We start from the raw sequence: 10,411 nt of genomic DNA on the forward strand, positions 1-10,411 counted from the left end.
GCTGGCAGTGCCTATTATAAACATTTTCACCTTGTCAGGCTGCCTGTAAGTAATGTAACCAGACCAGGGACAGTTTAATTCATAATGAACTGGTGGATCTTTCTGAAAGTGTCACCGAGCAACTGCAATAGAGATCCTCCAGCTGTTTGGACCATCTTGACAGCTGTGACATCAGCTCCACAGACACTGAGCGGCTGCCAGGACTCAGGAGGCAACTATGCCTGGACCTGGCCCTTGTTACAACTGCCCAGAATGCTGCAAACCCTCACACCTGCCCAGTGAAAGCCTTCTGGTCCAAATCCAGGCAGGGGAACAAGGTAAAGAAATGTTGGAAGAAAACAAGCCCTAGCTTCATCATTGAACAAATCTGAAGGAACAGAGGTATAGAAAGGCTGAGATGTGCCCAAAGCTACAAAGGAGCTTGGCAGGAAATACAGGCAGGGGCTGAAAAGACATTTGCCAGTTGTGAGGTCATCATCTTTCCTTGAGGGCACACAAGGATTGGGAAGGGAAAGACCAACACTGTCTGCTCTCGATTTCAGTGGCTGTTTTGTTCTGGTTCACACTGGGATGAGGAGGTGGGAACCAGGAAAGTGGACATCAGCATGCTGGTGCTTCTGGTAAGACCTTCAGTAGAAGCTTCTTATACAGCGCTCAAGAGAGTCAGCCGTTTCTCTGCCACGGCCAAGCACAGCTACAGTGCACAGGGGAGGTTGGCACAAGGTTTTCTCTGACATTTTTGAAGTTGTCATATGGACATTTTCAGTCTTTGCACTTTGGGATTTTGAGATAGGAGTGGGACAGGACTTCACTTAGGAGACAAACTCCCATGCCCTCCCACAGCTGACCTCAGGACATGATTATCTGTAAATCAACCTTAGAGCAAAATCCCTAACAGGGAATATGATAGGACGTCACATCGCTGTAGCATCTTGCAGCAGACAGAGCTTGTGTCTGAGAAGCAGGAATGCATACGCCCTTACACTGACAGCATAGGAGATTTTGTTTTGGTTTTGAATAAATGATTGATAGGGTAAACGCAACTGGAGGGACAGGTCAAACACAGCTAATGAAAAAAGTAAACCCAGTCGTCATCCTGCTATATCGCTTGCTAATAGAGTGGTGTTTAGCAATAGCTTGTGTGTTGTAAGGCTTAAGGTTATCAGCAGAGTGACTGCAGAGAGCTAGTTAGAATTCATCCTGCATCTGTGGCTGTAGTTCTGCAATTTAGACAAAAACATGTACTCTGCATAGGTGCATGACATAGACTATTACTATTATTAATACAGTAATAGTCATAATAAATCACATATTGAGTGTGTTTGTTATTCCGAGGAAAACTTAATTATAATTTCCAGGCTGGCAGCATTTGATTTACTTTTTGCTGTCTCTGAAATTGTATAATTAGTTCCCAAGTTACGACGCCTGTGAAGTCTCTGCCTTGTTGGGGGTGGGAGATGTGGAGTTACAGCTGCAGCCATCGTTCTGGCAAAGATAGCTTCCCCTTGAGAAAATTAATTTTTAACATAGAAATGAATACCAAGCAGAATTCCCCTAGAAAATGGGCAACGCTTGGAAGACGCCTCTCAGGGCGCTGCTAAGCTGTCTTTGGTAAAAGGAGCTCTCTAGTGTCCAGCTGTAACACTGCAGTTCAGGAAGATGCTATGAGCACTCAACTTAGTCAAATAGATGTGTAAAGCAAATGGAAAGCCTGTGTCTCTTCTTTTAGGTACTCAGTGCTAATGCATAAAGTGCAAAGTGCTACTTAAACATCACAATCACTCAAACCAATACTGTACTCAAAAGTTTTAAGGCACAGTGCAGAGGTCTCATTCATTCTCATCTGCCTTTCTCCACCCATGTTTTAAAGGAACTTCTGCTGCACCGATGAAGCGGCTCCTCTTTTATCTGTGGAGCAAGGATGTGTGTGCATGTCTGCCAACATTCAGGCCATCAAAAAAGGGTTTAACATTTTACTGTGCTCCCCTTAGAGACAGCAAATTTCTTGCCATTTGGGGTTCTAAGGTCATGTGTACGTACTGGTTTGCGGTGCTGTATCTGGTACAAGTGAACACCTAATTGCAGCTGCTGGCTTGTAGTGCATGCACCTCGTTAAATAAAATTGTCTCCTGATTAGGTAAAATTGTCTTGTGTCAGACAAAATAAGCCCTTGGTCATTAATCCTGGGAAGCAAATCACAAGAAAAAGGACGTGCGGCTGGTAGGATACAAAAGCAGGTAGTCCCTCTCTCTTTCTAAAATGAAGGCTTTAACACTTTAATTAGCAGCTATTACACAGGTTTGAGTGCATGCTAGAATAACAATATATTGCCTTTACACTGCTTTTAATGCTTGCATTTTGTTTTTTCAACAGGTCCATGATGATCTCAATAATGTTAATAAAAATGAACTAAAAAGTCTATTTGGTTATCATGGGATATCGCAGATGGAGAATAATGACTTGGCAAATTGGCAAGCTGAGATTATCTGCAAATATTATGAGAGACACTAGAAGGTCTTATAAAATACACCATCATTTTTAATAGCATTTTGCTATTATGGTACCTCCCTTGTGCATACTGCAGTTTAATATTGCAAGTATGAAAAACGATGCCATAGTTGAAGCTTTGCCACTGAAAAGCACCATCTTGTGTTTCCTATGCTCCACTTCCCACAGCAAGGCTTATTCTAGAGTAGAAAATAAATTAAGGTGTAATAATTAACTAGATGTGTTTCAAAGGCAAGAACTCCCACACAGGGCTAAGTTTCTCACCTTTAATCACCACCAACAAAATGACAGTGGATTTCCTGCAATTTACTGTGAGAAAGAAATTTAAACCTTTTGCCTTTAGATGTGTTCGCAGCATTTTTTCCTTTTGCCATTCTCGACCTTCATTTTCTGAGCTCAGCTTACAGAGAAGTTATCATCTTAGTGGCTAAGAAACAATTCCAAGACTATAAGACACAAACAGCAAAGAATCCTGCCAGATTCAGGTCAGTCATGACAATAATAGTTTTTCTCCACTTAGCATTTCAGCTCAGAATTAAGGTAAACACTCTTGATAAACACAAAACCTATCAGTACATTGTTATGTCTAAGCAACCTGTGGAATATCTAAGATACAGCAGCCCATTTTTCCTTTATTTTTTCAAATCTGCAGGCACGGTGGCAATGGCTTAACCATTCTCTTGGCTTTTTTTTCAAAATAAAACAAACTGTAGATATTTTCAGACCAGGAAGCTAAAGCAAACTCATCCTTACCTCCTCAGTAAACTCTTTGTAAGAAGTCCTTGGATGCTTATTCACAAAAACATGGGACTCTTTTTCATTAAGATTTAGGCTAGAATGGGTCTGTTAAGATCTTCTTGCCTGAAGTCCTGCATAATACAGGGTGGAGAATTTCAGCAAAGTCCATGACTAATTTAAGATTTATTTGGGTCTTTGTAACCCACAAAAGCCCTCACTGCCTCCAGCTGATGTCAATGGAACAGTTGTTGAATTCAGGTGAACTGGAGCAAAGCTTCAGAGAAGAGAGCAGTTCCTGGAGTCCCACAGTCATTTGTCAGGCAAAACCTGGCATTTTAAACCATATCATCTTTGAAAATGACAAACCAGAAGATGTATCTTAATAAGAAGAATAAACTCCATAATTTGGGACAGCACAGAACACACCTGGTTTCATGCTTCATTTCTACTTTTAAACATAGAAGAGCCTCAGAGAAGCATCTGCTGAGCTTCTGATTTGAATCAGCTGCAAGTACCTGCTTGCCAAAAGCAAGTCCAACTTAGATGTGAAATCAAGTAAATCTCAGTATTGCTGGGTCAGTTTCGTATTTAGATCGAAAACTGATAGCGAGGCTGGACGGGTGGCAAAGGTATGTGACACAACAAAAAAAGTCCTTCACAATATGAAATTCCTGTATGTCAGACAGTTGCAAAAAGGATGTGCCTAACCATTTGTGTTTTCATTTCTGGTTTTCTTTCTCTGTGTTTATGGATGTAGACTTATGGAAATTTTCATTAGATGAAGATTCGAAGTGGATAATTCTGTTGTTCCATGAATAGTTTCAATCCAGTAAGGTAAGTATGTAGTTAGTGTAAAGCTTAAGACTCTGGGATACCCACAGCATCTACCTGAGATTACCGCATCATAGCCTGAGGGCCACCACAAATTCATTGGAAAGTCCAGAGAGTAAATCAGATTTTTTTGAATACCACTGACAGAAACAGCTTAATCCAGCTAGTGTGAAGGGCCCCCCCTGAAAAAGAAATCACTTTTAGTACAGAAATAACAAAAAGTGTTTATCTTGCTTTCAGCTCAGCTGTGAGATTTTACATTCCTCTGTGGGGTGCAATATTTTACTTCTGTAGTGGCTCTCTGATGAAGGAAAAAGGTGGTAAGTCTGGAATCACTTCTGATTTGCCACAGCCAGCATGGATCAGGCAGACCTGGTGAAATCCAAGTTATTTGTCATCCCCAAGGGACTAACAAGCAGACATCCACCTGCAGCACCTGCCACCTCCCACACAGACACCCCCAGAGGCATGGTCACAGGTCTCAAATCTGAAGGGAACCACTGCAAGTATCAGCCCAGGGCACACACTAATGAAAGGAACAGCAGGAGAAAAGTCATTGCTGCTGTTCTTTCCTGACAGGATTACCAAAATGAGAAACAAGAAAATTGTAGAGATGGAGTGATGTTGCTAAACGCAACGTGACAAGTATCTTTTTTTAGAAACGCACAAGTCATGCTAGGTGGTCCTGTGTTGTCACAGGCACAGAGATGGCAGAACACCTCCAAGAAGACTGGGACAGCCTTAGTTCCAGCTCTAGAAAATCAACGGTCATGCTACCCCTGAACTCACTATGCCATCTCATCAGGAATAGTCAATGGAGGCACATAGTGCATGAGTGCATCCAGGGCTTCTGAGCTGGTTTAGTCTCTGCTGTGAGCCAGAGCTGTCTTGCAGAGCCTTGCAAGCTGTCTCTGCCCAACACTTCCCACCGCTTCTCTTCCCAGGGTGCCAAATGTTTACAGGTCCATAACATCTGCCTTAGCCCTAAGTGACAGCGATACTTTTGAAACAGAATTTGAGCTCCTTTGAGATTCTCATCCTGATAAACAGTTAGGCTAAGTGTGTCTCTCCATGCACATAACACATAAACAACATTAGCAAATTCTAAATCGAGTGCAAATGCTTCGTAATTTATATTTACTATAGGAAGCCACTTCATAGAGCAAGAAAAATGTAAATTGGTCTGCTTACACCAGTGCTTTGGAAAAGTGGTGCACAGGTTAAAAAACTTAATCTCTAGTTAAAAACGAAATAATAATAATAATAAAAAATTTAAAAATTACAATTCGACTAGCTGGTTAAGAAGCTCTCAAATCATGGAAGCTTTCTCTTGACAATGAGCTAGACACAACAGCGCACCCTTCAAAGCTTCTGCTTAGCCCCTTGCAAGCTTGCTTAGATTTTCCCATGCTGTCATTTGGCATTGCAGACCTCCCAGCCCATAGTGCTGCGGTGGCAGGGTCGATTTCCTACTGTAGGATGGTGGGAGGTGCTGAAAGGCAAAGGATCTGGCCTTGTTGCCAGTGTCGGTGTTGACTGTGAGTCACCCAGCTGCCTCTGCTGAAAATTAGTCTGTGTCTCTCCATCACTGATGAATATTGATGAACTTCATAACATCAAAAGAAGCAAAGGCAGGGCAGCTGTTCGAGGGGACAAACACTTCAGCTCTGGATTGGAAAAAAAGACAGACAGGGGAGTGGTTGTGATGAGCCAAGACAGTTTTCTCCCTTATTTGTCAAAATGTGATTTAAAGACACACTTTCATTCACCCTGTGGCTGCCAGTTTCCACATCCTGTGTCCACAAATCTCTCTGGCTAATTGGATAGGCAACATGTGGGCTGCCTCCTCTATAAAAAGCTACTCTGAACTGGGATGCTTCCCAGCTCATTTCAATAAATCATGATGGTAATTAAATTCTTTTACTGCATATTTCTGCAATAATATCTGTATCATTTGCTTATTAGCTTTCTTTACTGTCCAGCTATCATTTTGTCTTGCTTCTGAAGCTGCCTTTCTTGCCTGGTCATTTGAAGAATCCCATTCACTTTGAATCCCTAATCTAATTCAGCTGTCTGTTCCTTATTCTTACCTTCAATTCTTTGTTCTGTCCATCCCAATCACCTCACTCATGCCTCCAGCCACTGTCGTTGCCATCAGTGACCACTTCAACTCACTCTCAAGACTTCAATAAAGCTGTCTCAGGGCCTCAAGAGCTGCTTCCACCAGCATGTCGACAAGTGCTTTTAAGGTTACCCCTTCCCAGTGGCCAGCTTCCAAAAGCACTTATTTACATTTAAAAACCCTTTGCTGGTGATATTTGTTCCTCTTGTCTCCTTTCAAGGCAATTCTGTGCTCCCTTACGGACTTTCACAGGGTTTGACACACTGCAAGGATAACTGCAAAGCAGAAAGAAGCGAAAGACTCTTCCCCAGAGCTTTGCCTGACTCTCTACAGGAAAGTGCAACCTGGAACTGCAATGCTCTCAGGGTTGTCAGACCTTGAAGGCCTCCAGGTCTTGTAGTGAGGGATCACAGAGCCCTTGAGATACTTGTTCTGGTTGCCATGAGGAAGAAGTCAAGAGGTTAGGTTTGCCAGAGTTCCTCATATTTCCCTTTTATGTGGGAAGAACATGGGATAGAGGGTCCTGAGCTGGGTGCTCTCACTCCTTTTGGGTTTGGAGATGGACAAGGCTTGGAAGAGCCTTAGCAGCTAGGCTGACAGCTGGGGTACCAGCTAGCTAGTTGCAGGCTAGAGTCATCACAGAGCAAATGCAGCCATCTCAATAAAGGACCAGTAATGCCAGTCCCAATGGACAGGCACCACTTGGACTGAGAAATATTTTTCTTTTTTAGTTTTGTTTCATTAACTCACCTGTTCAGAAGCAAAAAATCCATGCATTTGGCAATTCTTTCTTATTTCTTCATGGCAGCTGCAGTTTTAAAGCCTCGGATGGCCAAGGGTTCTCACTGGATTACCTCTGCTGGGATGCACCCCACTCCAGCTAAGCAAAGAGCAGGACACCAGTGACCGAGGGGAGGTTCATTGAAGCCAAGATTCCATCCTGTGCTGGAGATTGTGACACGAGGCACTGGAATCATAGCTCTTGAAGACATCATGATGGTGGTCTCCATGCAGAGTGCTCAGCTTGCTCCAGCTCTGAGCTACAAATTTGAAGATCTGGACAGAAATTAACTTTGTTTTGGTTTTTCTAATCACCAAAGTCAGAATTTTCCATGGAGGGAAAAATATATTTCGACTGATTACAGCAGCAAAGACATTGAGGCAACCAGGCCAACTGAAGTGCAGATGTTTTAAGCCATTTGCCCACTGATGATGGAAAAGGCTGTGGGTGTAGTTGGGAGAAGAACCCAAGAGCTCCAACCCTCAGCTTTACATCTTTGGTTTTCACTTTCATAAGGGTACTGTCAGTCCTACTGTTTCAAAGACATGGATGTATGAAGCATCCCCTTGGTTTGTGCTTTTTCAAAAAACTTATCAACTTCTTTTTAAACAGGGTCATTTTTAAGAGTCCTTTGTCTTTCACAGCCTCAAAAGTATAACGCAAAAAGTTTTAACATGTAAAGACATAATATAGGGTCATTTTTATACTGACACTTGGTTGGGTTCAGATTCAAAATAGATTGAGATATGCCTCTTTTTTGCATAACTCCAAGCTCAGCTTCAAGCATGTAAGTGGGAAAATTAACATTAAAATGAATCTTTAAACTGCAATCACTTCGAAGATGCAGAGCATGAAGCATTCAAATGGCTCCCACCCAGTGACCCAGATAAAACAGACAGATCAGTACAGCAATTTGGTTGCTAGAATTTCAGAAACACAAAGATGTGGAGGCTTTACTGAGCTCGCAGTTTAACTCTACATTTGCACTCTAATGCAGTTCAAAGAAAAAAAACGAATGCCCAGACACTTCTTCCATTGAACACCTCCAGGGAAGGAGACTCTACCACTTCTCTCGGCAACTTGTTCCAATACCACTCTTTCGGTAAAGAATTTTTTTAAAATATCCAGTCTAAACCTCCCCTGGTGCAACCTGAGGCCATTTCCTCTTGTCCTATCACTTGTTACTTGGGAGAACAGATGAACACCCATCTCACTACAACCTCCTTTTCAGGTAATTGTGGAGAGCGATGAGGTCTCCCCTCAGCCTTCGCTTCTCCAGGCTAAATAATCCCAGTTCCCTCAGCTGCTCCTTATAAGACTTGTTCTCCAGACCCCTCACCAGCTTGGTTGACCTCCTCAACTCAGCAGCTCAATGTCTTTCTTATAGTGAGGGGCCCAAAACTAAACACAATATTCAAGGTACAGCCTCACCAGTGCTGAATATAGGGACACGATCACTTCCCTGTTCCTGCTGGCTACAACATTTTTTTATACAAGCTGGGATTCTGTTGGCCTTCTTGGCCACCGCAGCACACTGCTGGCTCATGTTCAGTCAGCTGTCAACCAGCAACCCCAGGTCTTTTCCCACCAGGCAGCTTTCCAGCCACATTTCCCCGGATCTGTAGTGCTGCATGGGGGTGTTGTAAGTAAAGTGCAGGACCTGGCACTTGGCCTTGTTGAACCTCATACAACTGTCGTTGGCCCATCTATCCAGCCTGTTCAGATCCCTCTGCAGAGCCTTCCTACCTTCAATCAGATCAACACTTCTGCCCAGTTTGGTATCATCTGCAAACTTACTGTGAGTGCACTCAATCACCTCATCTAGATCATTGATAAAGATATGAAACAGAACCAGCCCCAGCAATGAGCCCTGAGGAACACCACTTGTGATCAGCTGTCAACTTTTTAACACTCTTCACCACAACTCTCTGTGCTCAGCCACCCAGCCAATTTTTTACCCAGCAAAGAGTACACATGTCTAAGCCATGATCTGCCAGCTCCTCTAGAAGAATCTTTCAGGCCTGCAGTCCTGTAGTTCCCCAGAAATTGGTAATATGATGTAGACATCATTTATGTTGACATTGAAAATGCAACTGCTGTGCCATGCTATTGTGAAAAAATATTATATTAGATAAAAGAGAAATAAAATCTTGGTATATTCTATTATGTAAAAATGGTCTTGTTGAAAGGGGCATTGGTGAAAGTATCCTCTAAATTCTAAGGAGAAAGAAAACTAATTCCTTTTTTTTCTGTTTACTAGAAAAGGCATATTCCCAATGCACCGAACAATGGAGCATTTGTGCTTATAGTGCTGTGGCAGTATGAAAGGAGAGTGCCCTTGCGCTGCAAAAGGGCAGCAGAGCACATAATCACTGTCAAGGACCCTGTGAAACTTTGCCCTCAAGATCCCCAAGCTGCTTTATTTCCTCCAAGAAAATTCATAGACCATTACCAAGGAAGCAAAATTGATTAAGCCAACATCTTTTCCCCTCTCTTTTGTCTCTTTGTGACCAATTTTGCTATTTTTAAGGGGAAGTGCAGGAATAAGGAAAGCTTACAACCATCGTAAAACCCCTGGCAGGGGAACACAGGTGAGGAGGGATTCCAGAAACTCCAGCCTCAGACCTGTCAGTGAGAACCAAAGGAATAACCTCATCAACCAACAGTAACAGCAAAGGCTTTTTTTCCCTGTGGATTGTCTGCTAGAGGAGAAAGAGCAAAACATATTTGGAAAATGTACATGTTCTCAATGCAATGACACACTGTGGTTGCATTCCTCTTCTTTTCATCACTGGCCTTGGGTTTCATTTTTTTTTTTCTTCCATATCCATTCGCAGCTGCTGGGCAGGGTCTGAAAGAAGCCTAGTGCAGTTGTCAAGAGTGTGACCTTTCCAATATCACAGCAAGGATGAGCTGCAGCTGAGATAAGCAGCCTGATGTTCTCCAGGCATCTCTGCTGCAGCTCTCCCACTGACATCATTAGGGGATTAATGCCAACACCTCCCAACAGCTCCTGGTCACATTCATCTCAAAGAGCCTGCGGTCTTCTCCCTCTGCTAAGCAAAGCAGGCTCTTGCAGTGCACTTTTTAATTGCCTTTGTAAATGACAGATTGTCTGATATAGACGAGAGCTGCAAAACAGTAACCTGCCTACTGATGCCCATGTGGGAAAGCATTCATCAGCTTCTCCTTTCATGGTAGTCTGAAGCTGTTCCTGCCTATCCTCCAGCTTTCTATATCTGGCCCTCACCACAGAGCTTTGCCCTTTCAGTTGGATCAGGGCCACACAGGCGGTTAATCTGAGGTTTGGCACGGGTGAGGTGATAAGAAGGTTCTTCAGGGGATGCAGGGGCAAGCAGTAGGTCATGGTCGCTCACTGGAAAACTGCCAGAGCAATTCCACAGCCCCGCTCCTTTTCAGCTACTTCTGGT

General features: G+C 43.1%; 1 long non-coding RNA gene across 1 annotated transcript; it reads left to right on the forward strand.

The window, feature by feature from the left end:
* Positions 1-1,350: 1,350 nt before the first annotated feature.
* LOC128853669 (uncharacterized) lies at positions 1,351-9,066 on the forward strand. The gene is made up of 3 exons (XR_008452329.1): positions 1,351-3,875; positions 4,004-4,080; positions 7,008-9,066. It is a non-coding gene; the product is annotated as an uncharacterized LOC128853669 (long non-coding RNA).
* Positions 9,067-10,411: the final 1,345 nt, after the last annotated feature.

The sequence above is a fragment of the Cuculus canorus genome, chromosome 1, assembly GCF_017976375.1.
Source record: "Cuculus canorus isolate bCucCan1 chromosome 1, bCucCan1.pri, whole genome shotgun sequence".
Classification (NCBI taxonomy): domain Eukaryota; kingdom Metazoa; phylum Chordata; class Aves; order Cuculiformes; family Cuculidae; genus Cuculus; species Cuculus canorus.